The sequence below is a fragment of the Squalius cephalus genome, assembly GCF_949319135.1.
Source record: "Squalius cephalus genome assembly, chromosome: 3".
In the NCBI taxonomy this organism is placed as follows: Eukaryota; Metazoa; Chordata; class Actinopteri; order Cypriniformes; family Leuciscidae; genus Squalius; species Squalius cephalus.
The window spans coordinates 5,167,874-5,178,819 of NC_137124.1; positions in this window are offsets into that span (position 1 = coordinate 5,167,874).

Here is a 10,946-nt window from a genome sequence, read left to right on the forward strand (position 1 = left end):
CACGCTGGTTGGACTATATCCAGAGGCAGAACAAACAGTGTTAAAGAGTGTCAATAATTAAATTAGTTCATTTCATCTATAAAGCAGTTCTGCAAAAAAGGATGCCATCGTCCAGCTCAGTTTAGTTCTCACACAGCAGTGTCAGTACAGTCAGATAATATTGTTAAATATTAAGCAATAATATTGTTAAATGTTAAAGGTGCCATGTGTCAGAATTGAGGTAAAAATATCCAAATGAGAATGAGAAGAAATAAGGGTGATGATGTCATTAAAAAAATTACAAGTTATAGTGCTGCAGAGATATCAACCTGAATTAGCATTAGCATTACTAGCCACGGCCCGACAGGTGTCGTAATACCAGTTCCGGCCATAGGAGGCGGTATGCGGGCAACATAACCACCAGTCAAACATGCAATACACGAATAACTCGCATGGCTTGTGGGCGTACTTGAACCTGATGTCAATCGTGTGGAAAGTATACAGCCCACTACTACATTCAAATAAAATCTGATAAAAAAAAGGAACAGAACCAGAGTAAACATTGGCACTGATTTCCATCGCTGGAGACAACTAATGGACATGAAAGAAATGAGGTTCGACTCCGAACTTGCAACATTTCTTTTGGATTGGTAAGTAAGATGCTGTTACAGTATTTCGTTAGAAGTTTGTTTTATATGTTTGTGTAGTTTTTTCGGGAAGTTATAATGCTTCTAGCAGCGATCAATCTCTATTGTAAATGATCAAGCAAATTCACAGTAGGGCGACAATTTATGTGAATGATTGTTTTCACCCACTGTTTGTTATGAATGTGAATGTTCATTTATAGGCTATTGACAACTTTGACTAAATTTGTTTACGACGCCGCCGTTGTTTATGCTCACTGGGAAACGCGAAGATAACGTTATCTTGCTATTATTGCGTCCTTAGGGAGCTAAAGTTATAACCTCACGTGGCGAAACGATTTTAAGATAATGTTTCTTTTTCTGCATTCTGTTCAGCAATATATAAAAGCATTTATCTAACTTGGCGACATTATACATTGAATGAAGTATATCAGTAAAGCTTAACTTTGTTTGTAGTGACTATTTTGACTTTCCTTTATGTCGGAAGGGAGGGGAGGAGGGAGGAGACGGGATGAGGAGGAGGGAGGTTCTAGCTAGCCTCTGTTTTGTTTGACAACAATTCGAATGTCAACAAGAAGTAACGTCTCTCGGGATCACTTACAGAACCTTTCAATTATTACATTGTTTAAATTAATAACTTTTTCGCTAACTTTGATTTTGTATGTGTACATTTCTGAAATACATAACTTCTCTAATAACAGATCACTTTAAATTGTAATGTGGACTATATACAAATAAATGTGAATTGAATTGAAATGTGAATTCTCGTGTTACGCAGCACGTTTGAGCTTCCGCAAGAACCAATGAGGTTCATTCTATTTTTTTTGCAGTAGGGCTGCGGCAATAAATCTATGCATCACAATTCTTCAAACGCTTCTGGATCGATTTTGAAATTTTAATTAAGCATCACGATTCTCTCTCCAATCTATTCTGAGCTTAGTTTTTAACAGCAGCTGCATGCTTTAGAAACAGTCGTACTCTGCTTGCTTCCAATTCCTTACACACACTGCTTGAATCTTTCATAAAATAATCATTCATAAATTTCAAAAAGGTTGAAACAAATTACAAGGATGTTCAAAGGGGTGTACAGAAATTTAGCTTCTGAATTTAAACTAAAGCCAGCTAAAAATTATTTTTATGTTTGTATTGCTTTGGTTAATTATTATTATTATTATTATTATTTAGCATGAGACAACTTCTTATGATCTTAACATCTTAAGATCTTCCCAAACAGGTTAACAAATGAATCATTGCAATTTTTGTTATTTCTTAATACATTATTTTACTTTGCAATATATTACAAGTCATTGTTTTAACCTGTTGACTCAGAATTTCTGATAAAATTTGATGAAAGGGAAATCTCACCGCACACTTCAGCATGCACATCTCATAAATGACAGATCCCAGACTCCAAATCTCACTGTAAAAAGATGAAGATTATTCAATGTGTCAGTTCAGTTTATATATATATATATAAACACACACACAAGTCAGCATATAAATATGTTTATTACATTTTCTCATCATAAGGTTTGCCCCTCAAAATCTCAGGTGCAACATATGTGGGAGATTTAGCTTCTTCTGTCTGTGTATCAGTGGTCCTGATAGAAACAGAAAAACATGGTACAGAACAAAGATGTTATAGCACAAAGAATGGTCACATGTATATGCTGTATTGCTGTATTGCTGTTTTGAAGAGACAAGTTATGTTTTGAATCAAAGAAACAAACAGTACCATTCATGAATCACTCCAAACTCCCCAAGATGAATTGTTCCAAATATGGTGAGTAATATGCTGTGTCATAAGAAAAAGTAGTATGCTGGCAATGAGTGAAAGCATTTCCTAGCAATGAATTGGATATCTGTTTAATTATCATGCTTTTTTTGTATTTAACATGTATACACTTTTGCAACATAGAACATTTCAATTTCAGAATTGTACCTTCGAGTATAGCCTATATATTTTCTGCCAGCCAACATGTAGCCCACTGTGTGGCGTTTTAACTTATTTCTTATTTTAAATTAAATGATCTATTTATGCCACAGCAGTCCTTATCCAGTGATCACATTAATACCAAGCATGCCGCACAAGCCCTGAAAGTGAAGCCAAAGCGCCTCGATCGCCCCCCTGGTGAGTGGTCCTAGTATAGGTCATAAACCCCGCCCACCTTGTTTTTTAATGGGACGTGCGAGAAACTAAACAATTAAATTACACAAGAACAAGAACAAAAATTTCAATTTTCCTCAAGGTGTCAAGATCTCAGCAGAGGAGGATTAAACAACTCCACTAACAGCATTACCAGCTTCATTTATTACAAACTTTATGTCTGTCATGCGTTTACAGAAGTTCTTATTGAGAATTAACAGAGTTTTTAGATGTTGATGTTTGAAGTCATCATTATGGTGATTAGTGTTTGATTTAGTTGGGCTCTTGACCCTTGACTATTGTTAACTCATTTCTCTTTCAGCAAATGCAGGTGTTTTCCGCAAACATTTATGCATTGCTCAAGAAAGAGAATGCAGATTTACGTGTATTTTTTAAGGATTATTAAATAACTGGTTTTATATGCTTATAAATCACACAGATAAGAATAAACAGGTGTAAAATCTGAATTAAATCTGTACTGTACCTCAGGCTGCAGGTTTTTATGCAGGATCTGTTGATCATGAAGATACTTTAAAGCCATGCAGATATTCACAGTCCAGTCCAGAATCTGTAAATCAGTAAAATATGAATTTACAAAGTTTATTATGGTTAAAGGGCAACTTTTACAATTGACAGCAAGCGGTTAAAATTATTTTGAATAGCATACATGATTTTGGAAAACACGCACCTGTCTATATAAGGTCTAACAGCAGAAAATGCATAAACCAGCAATAACCAAGCTGTGACCAGTTCCCCACATACCAGTAAAACAACATAGAGTGCCTTGAGAAAGTATTCACACCCCTTAATATTTTCACATTTTGTTGTAAATGTGAAAATATTAAGGGGTGTGAATACTTTCTCAAGGCACTCTATGTTGTTTTACTGGTATGTGGGGAACTGGTTGCTATGGAAGCCCGTTTCCGCCACATTGAGTAAAAAAATAAAGATTCTTTAAGTCATAATAATGAGAAACTTTCTCATAATAATGACTTAACATCTCGTAATAATGAGAAACTTTCTCGTAATAATGACTCAACATCTCGTAATAATGAGAAACTTTCTCATAATAATGACTTAACATCTCGTAATAATGAGAAACTTTCTCATAATAATGACTTAACATCTCGTAATAATCAGAAACTTTCTCATAATAATGAGAAACTTTCTCGTAATAATGACTTAACATCTCGTAATAATGAGAAACTTTCTCGTAATAATGAGAAACTTTCTCGTAATAATGACTTAACATCTCGTAATAATGAGAAACTTTCTCATAATTATGACTTAACATCTCGTAATAATGAGAAACTTTCTCATAATAATGACTTAACATCTCGTAATAATGAGAAACTTTCTCGTAATAATGAGAAACTTTCTCGTAATAATGACTTAACATCTCATAATAATGAGAAACTTTCTCGTAATAATGACTTATTTTCTCGCACTTCTACGCATGCGCAAAGCAGCGGAGCAGAAGGGCGTGCCACACTAGCGACATCGGCTGGTCAAAGCTGTGTAAATGCATCACAGCAAACTTGGCACGCTCTGCAAAACAGTTGTTTTCATTAAAGTCAGTTTGATCTACTTAGTGCAATCTGTAGTATCATTAAATAACATCATCAGTAGGCCTATATCTATGGAGCTAGAAGAGTCTCAATAAAGATAAATGCACAAACTGCATTCACATATGCACACACAGGATACACAAATGCGCACAAAATTCACAAATGCACACACAGAATTTAAAAAGCACAGAAGATTCACAAATGCATACAAAATTCAGAAATGCACACAAAATTCATAAATACACACACAATTCAGAAATGAAAACAAAATTTACAAATGCACACAAGATTCACAAATGCTCAGGACAAGATTCAGAAATGTATTTCTGATGCACACACAAATATATCTTGATTTACAAAGTCAAGTCAAGTCAACTTTATTTATATAGCGCTTTTCACAATACAGATTGTATCAAAGCAGCTTCACAGGATTAAATAAAATAGTACATCAGTGTTTGTTTCTAGTTTAAAACATCCATGTTTGATAATGCTGATCAATAGTATTGTTGATTGATTAATTAAATTAAGTATCCCCAACTGAGCAAGCCAAAGGCAACAGTGGCAAGGAACCGAAAAACTCCATCAGGTGACCTAATGGAGAAAAAAAAAAAACCTTGGGAGAACCCAGGCTCAGTCGGGGGCCAGTTCTCCTCTGGCGTTTATGAAGTAAAGACCGGATTTTACTGTAAGATTAAAAATATTATATAAATGCCTGGCTGAAGAGATGCGTCTTTAATCTAGTTTTAAACTGGGAGAGCGAGTCTGAGCAACGAACAGTATCCGGAAGACTATTCCAGAGTTTTGGTGCTAAATGTGAAAATGCTCTCCCTCCTTTAGTTGATCTAGATATCCTAGGTATGACCAAAAGCCTCGAATTTAGTGATCTTAAAGAGCGTGATGGATTATAGGGCGATAGAAGATCCGTTAAATAGATTGGAGCTAAGCCGTTTAGGGCTTTATAAGTCAGTAGCAATACCTTGTAATTAATACGGAACTTTATAGGTAACCAATGCAGTGATGATAAAATTGGTGTTATATGGTCAAATTTTCTTGATCTAGTAAGAACTCTAGCGGCGGCATTTTGGACTAACTGTAGCTTGTTTATTGAGGATGCAGGACAACCAGCCAATAAAGCATTACAGTAATCTAATCTCGAGGTCATGAACGCATGAACTAACTTTTCTGCATCAGAAACAGAGAGCATATTACGTAGCTTAGCAATGTTTCTGAGGTGGAAAAAGGCTGTTTTTGTAACATATGAAATATGATTTTCAAAAGACAGGTTACAATCTAATATAACACCCAGGTCTTTTACAGTAGAGGATAAAGTAACGGGACATCCTACTATGTTAAAGTTGTATTGTAAGAGGTTTTGTGGGCGGTTTTTTGAACCGATAAGTAGTACCTCTGTCTTGTCTGGATTTAATAAAAGAAAATTGCGCGTCATCCAATCTTTTATATCTTTAACACACTCTGTCAATTTGGATAATTTAGCGTTTTCATCCGGCCGTGATGAAATATATATTTGAGTGTCATCAGCATAACAATGGAAACTAATTCCATGTTTCCTTATAATATTTCCAAGTGGCAGCATATATATTGAGAATAATAGAGGGCCTAACACAGATCCTTGCGGCACTCCATAGTTTACTGGAGTTATGATCGATTTTTCTCCATTTAAATAGACAAAATGGTATCGGTCAGATAGGTATGATCTGAACCAGCTTAGTGCTTGTCCTTGAACACCGGTATAATTTTGTAGTCGATCTAAGAGTATTGTATGATCTATAGTATCGAACGCAGCACTAAGATCAAGTAAAACTAATATTGAGATACAGCCTTGGTCAGAAGCTAAGAGTAAATCATTTGTGATTTTAACGAGCGCAGTTTCAGTGCTATGATGCGGCCTGAACCCAGACTGAAACTTTTCATAGATGTCATTTTCTTGTAAGAAAGAGCCTAGTTGGGCGGACACAACTTTTTCTAGTATTTTGGACATAAAAGGAAGATTTGAAATGGGTCTATAATTTGCTAGATTATTTGGGTCTAATTGTGGTTTCTTAATGAGAGGTTTTATAACTGCCAGTTTAAATGTTTTTGGAACATGACCTAAAGTTAAAGATGAGTTAATAATATTGAGGAGAGGCTCTTCCACTACAGGTAACACTTCTTTCAGTAGTTTAGTTGGTATGGGATCTAATAAACATGTTGTTGTTTTAGAGGAAGTGATAAGTTTATTTAACTCTATTTGTTCTATAGTTGTAAAGCACTGTAATTGTTCTTGCGGGGTGATAATCGAGGCTGAATTATAAGGCGCGATTGAGGATTGAACGTTTACAATTGTGGTTCTGATGTTTTCTATTTTCTCAGTGAAAAATTTCATGAAATCATTACTACTAAACTGTAACGGAATATTTTGTTCAGGTGACGCTTGTTTATTTGTTAGTCTAGCCACGGTGCTAAATAAAAACCTAGGATTGTTTTGGTTATTTTCTATTAGTTTGCGGAGATGCTCAGCCCTGGCCGCTTTTAGGGCCTTTTTATAACGTGACGTACTGTCTTTCCAAGCGATTCTAAAAACCTCTAAATTAGTTTGTTTCCATTTACGCTCTAAATTACGAGTTTCTCTCTTTAGAACACGCGTAGTATTGTTGTACCATGATACTTTCATTTTCTCTCTGACCTTTTTTAGTCTCATAGGTGCAACAATATTCAATTTTCCAGAGAGAACGGTGCTCATAGTGCTGGTTAGTTCCTCTAGTTCATCTGTTTGTTTAGGTTCAGACAGCAGCTGAGACAGATCCGATAAGCTATTTGAAAAATTATCTATGGTGGATGGAAGGATTGTTCTGCCTAATCGATAACGCGGCGCAGCATGATATATTACAGGGGTACGTAATATGCAAGTTACCATGTAATGGTCAGTGACATCATCACTTTGTGGAATGATATCTATATCGGTTGGATCGGTTCCAAGTGATATAATTAAATCGAGTGTATGATTAAAACGATGAGTTGGTCCGGTAACGTTTTGCTTAGCCCCAAAGGAGTTTAATAAATCGATAAACGCAGCCCCTAACGCATCATATTGATTATCTACGTGTATGTTAAAATCTCCAACAATTAATGCATTATCGACATTGACCAATAGGTCTGAGAGAAAATCTGCAAATTCTTTTAGGAAATCAGCGTAAGGCCCTGGCGGTCTATATACGGTAGCCAAGGCTAAAGATAATAGGGATGTTTTTCTAGCGTCTAAGAGCGTAACATTTAGTACAAGTACTTCAAATGAAATAAACTTATAACCCGTTTTCTGAGTAACACTAAGAAAATCTCTATAGATTGTTGCAATACCGCCGCCACGACCAATCAGACGGGGCTCATGTTTGTAGGAGTATCCTGATGGAGTAGACTCATTTAGACCGAAATAATCATTTGGTTTAAGCCAGGTTTCAGTAAGGCAAAGTACATCGAAGCTATTATCTGTGACTATTTCATTTACAATAACTGCCTTAGGTGTGAGTGATCTAATGTTTAAAAGACCTAGCTTTAGAAATTGTTTTTGTTTACTAATAGCAACATTTTCTGTTTTAATAACAATTAGATTTTTCCTAGATCCTGCAGTAGATTTATTATTTGATCTCACTAAACGAGGAATAGACACAATTTCTATGCAATGTTCTACACTAGTATTTATATCAGTTAATTTGGTGCAGCAGAGACTATGATTTGGACTTTTGGTTACTAGTCAAAAGGTATTTAACATTTTGGAGATGTTATCTGACAGAAGATCCGATCCGAATCTGTTTGGGTGTAAGCCATCAGCACGGTAAAGCCTAGGACGCTCCCAAAACAGATTCCAATTATTTACAAAGAGCAGTTTCTGCTCATTGCACCATGATATTAACCATTCATTTAGCGCGAATAATCTGCTAAACTTTTCATTGCCTAGTCGGTACGTGGGAAGCGGTCCTGACACAATAATCGTTATATCAGGCGATGTGCTGCGTACCGTATCGATCAGATTCCTGAAGTCTTTTTTCAGAACCTCCGTCTTGCGCAGTCTGATGTCTGCCCCTCCCGCGTGCAGGACCACGGTTCCGACGCGCTCGTTCAGAATCTCGGGGACGCGAGCAGCGATTTCAGAAACACGAGCACCAGGAAAGCAGTGACTGTGCACCTTATTTTTACCTAATGTAGCGTGTACGTGTCGAACGATGGAATCACCGATGATCACAGCATCGCGTTCTGTTTCGCGAAGAGGGGAGAAGCGGTTTTGTGTAGATAACTCGAAAACCGGGAGGGTCGGAGAGGGTCTTGGTCTAGACCTGACTCGTGTCTTCCGCTGCGGAAATATCCAGGCTTCGTGATGGCGTGTTGGAGCCGGAGTGAACGAGATCATGGCTGGTCGTGACCTCGACGCTCGGGACTGATGCTGAGTAACGCACGGAGTAGACGAGGTCTGCGGGTTAGTAACATTAATCTCTGATTTGTGAGCATCGGCGGCGGCGCGAGATGTTTCAAGAGCTAATCGCCGGTTTATTAGCTCGGCTTGTCTTGCTAAAAGGTCGTGGATCTGTTTCTCAACAGCTTCCAGCTCAGACTGCACCGCGTGCAGCTCAAATGTGTCCTCACCTGCACCAAAAGGTAGACTACTTACATCTGATATATTCGCCATTTTAACAGGTGGACAGTAAGTTAGCAACGACGCTACCAGTGATGCTATCAATATTAATACTAATTTCTGACTAACGTCTTAGATATAATCCGTCTTTTAGCGGTACGGGTGTAGAGTAGACGCACGATAGGCGAAAAAATAAATAAATAAATGTTTGTAAGTGTGTGTTGAGAAGACGCGTTCAGCCGTGATCCACGGACGTAACCTATAAGAGTATCCAGCGTTGGATCACTAACAGGCTTGAGACGCGTCTGCTCAACAGTCCGTGTTGTAACTATGAGGTTTGAGCAGTAGTGCTTCTCGGTGAGGAAAAGTAGAAGATGTTTGTTGTAAGTAAGTTTAAAGAGTAAAATCAAGAATTATAAATCAAATCGATGGAGCTCCAAAGACAACAACGCGTTCAGACGCGACGCATGCGCATTCGACAACAGGAAGTCTGCTTGCGGTCTGTGAACTTCACTGCATTTGTGTGTGAATTTTGAGACTCCCCTGACTTGGCTCGACACACAAATGCCTTTTTTTAAACAGGGAATGACCTGTGACCAATCAGATACCTCCCTTGTTTTAGCCAATCACAAGAACGCACCCCACGTGGGGGATTGTTTACTTGTAAGCCAATCACATGAAGTGTGGGCGCGAGCGCTAGAGCGAGGTGGGTGGAGTTCTGCCAGTTGGTTGAGACCGGCTTCTTAGGCGGTGGGCCAAGTCCGTCTATCTCGTTTAGTTTTTGATTTGACAGTTACTCAGCAGCTGTGTGGCTCATTTTTGTCTGTATGAATAATTCACAAAAAGATTAATGATTGTTTCCAACGGCAATTGTTGCACATTAAAGTATAAAAATAGATTTCATTTCGCTAGCTGATCACAAACGTTGGCCGGAGTGAGATCCAATCAACGCTTGTGTTGTTACCTTGTTGAATAGATTTGGCCAATCACGTTATTCGTTGAACCGGCGTCGCGTCAGTTTTGAGTCTAATACAGTCTACAACCCAACGTGAAGAGACCGGTGTGTCTCGGCAAGACAACGTCAAGGTAAGATTTGTTTTACAATGATTATACACCCCTATATCTTAATGCTTTTCATATAAGTTGTATTTAAGACTGCAAGCTATAGTTCGCCGTGAATATATGCGTTGTCGTCAGTGATGCGCGGGTCAATGTATAAACAAACCGCACCCGACCGACGTTTTCAACTAACCCGCCCGCAACTCGGACCGCAAAAAACGAAAAAGAAAATATTGTACCCGACCCGCTTCCTGACCCGCATTTTTTTAAAAGTAGCTATAATGCTCATCGTCCCATACACAAAAGAAATATATTTTCAGGATATATTTTGGAATATATGCAAATATTTGAAATTGGCCCAATAAATATATTTCATACTTATATTTCATATATTTTTGTTATATTTCAGAATATATTTCAATGTATTTTTTTCTGTATGGGTCCCCAAAAGTGTCAAAAATATATGTGGCATATATTCCAAATACATTGAAATATATTCTGAAATATAACAAAAATATATGAAATATATTTATTGGGCCAATTTCAAATATTTGCATATATTCCAAAATATATCCTGAAAATATATATTCAAATATATTTCTTTTGTGTATGGGGTAGCTCTTAATATAACTTAATATTCTAATTTTGTCAAGAATTATAAAAAATCGTCAATATAAGCTCATAATTTGTACTAAAATAGTCTAAATGTTTAGTTTTAAAAACAATTTTAAAAAGCTGGCTATGTCTATTTTGATGTTTCTGCGCAAGTTCAGCAGACAGTGAGGTTCGGGTTTGTTCCGATCAGAGCTCGTGAGCGGAGAGCGCATTTCTGAATATTCCGCTCCGCTCACGGTCGCTCGCCCAACCCAGATGGCCTGCTGTTTCGAAAATATGTGGAATAAGGGCTGCCTCCAACTATTTTTTTT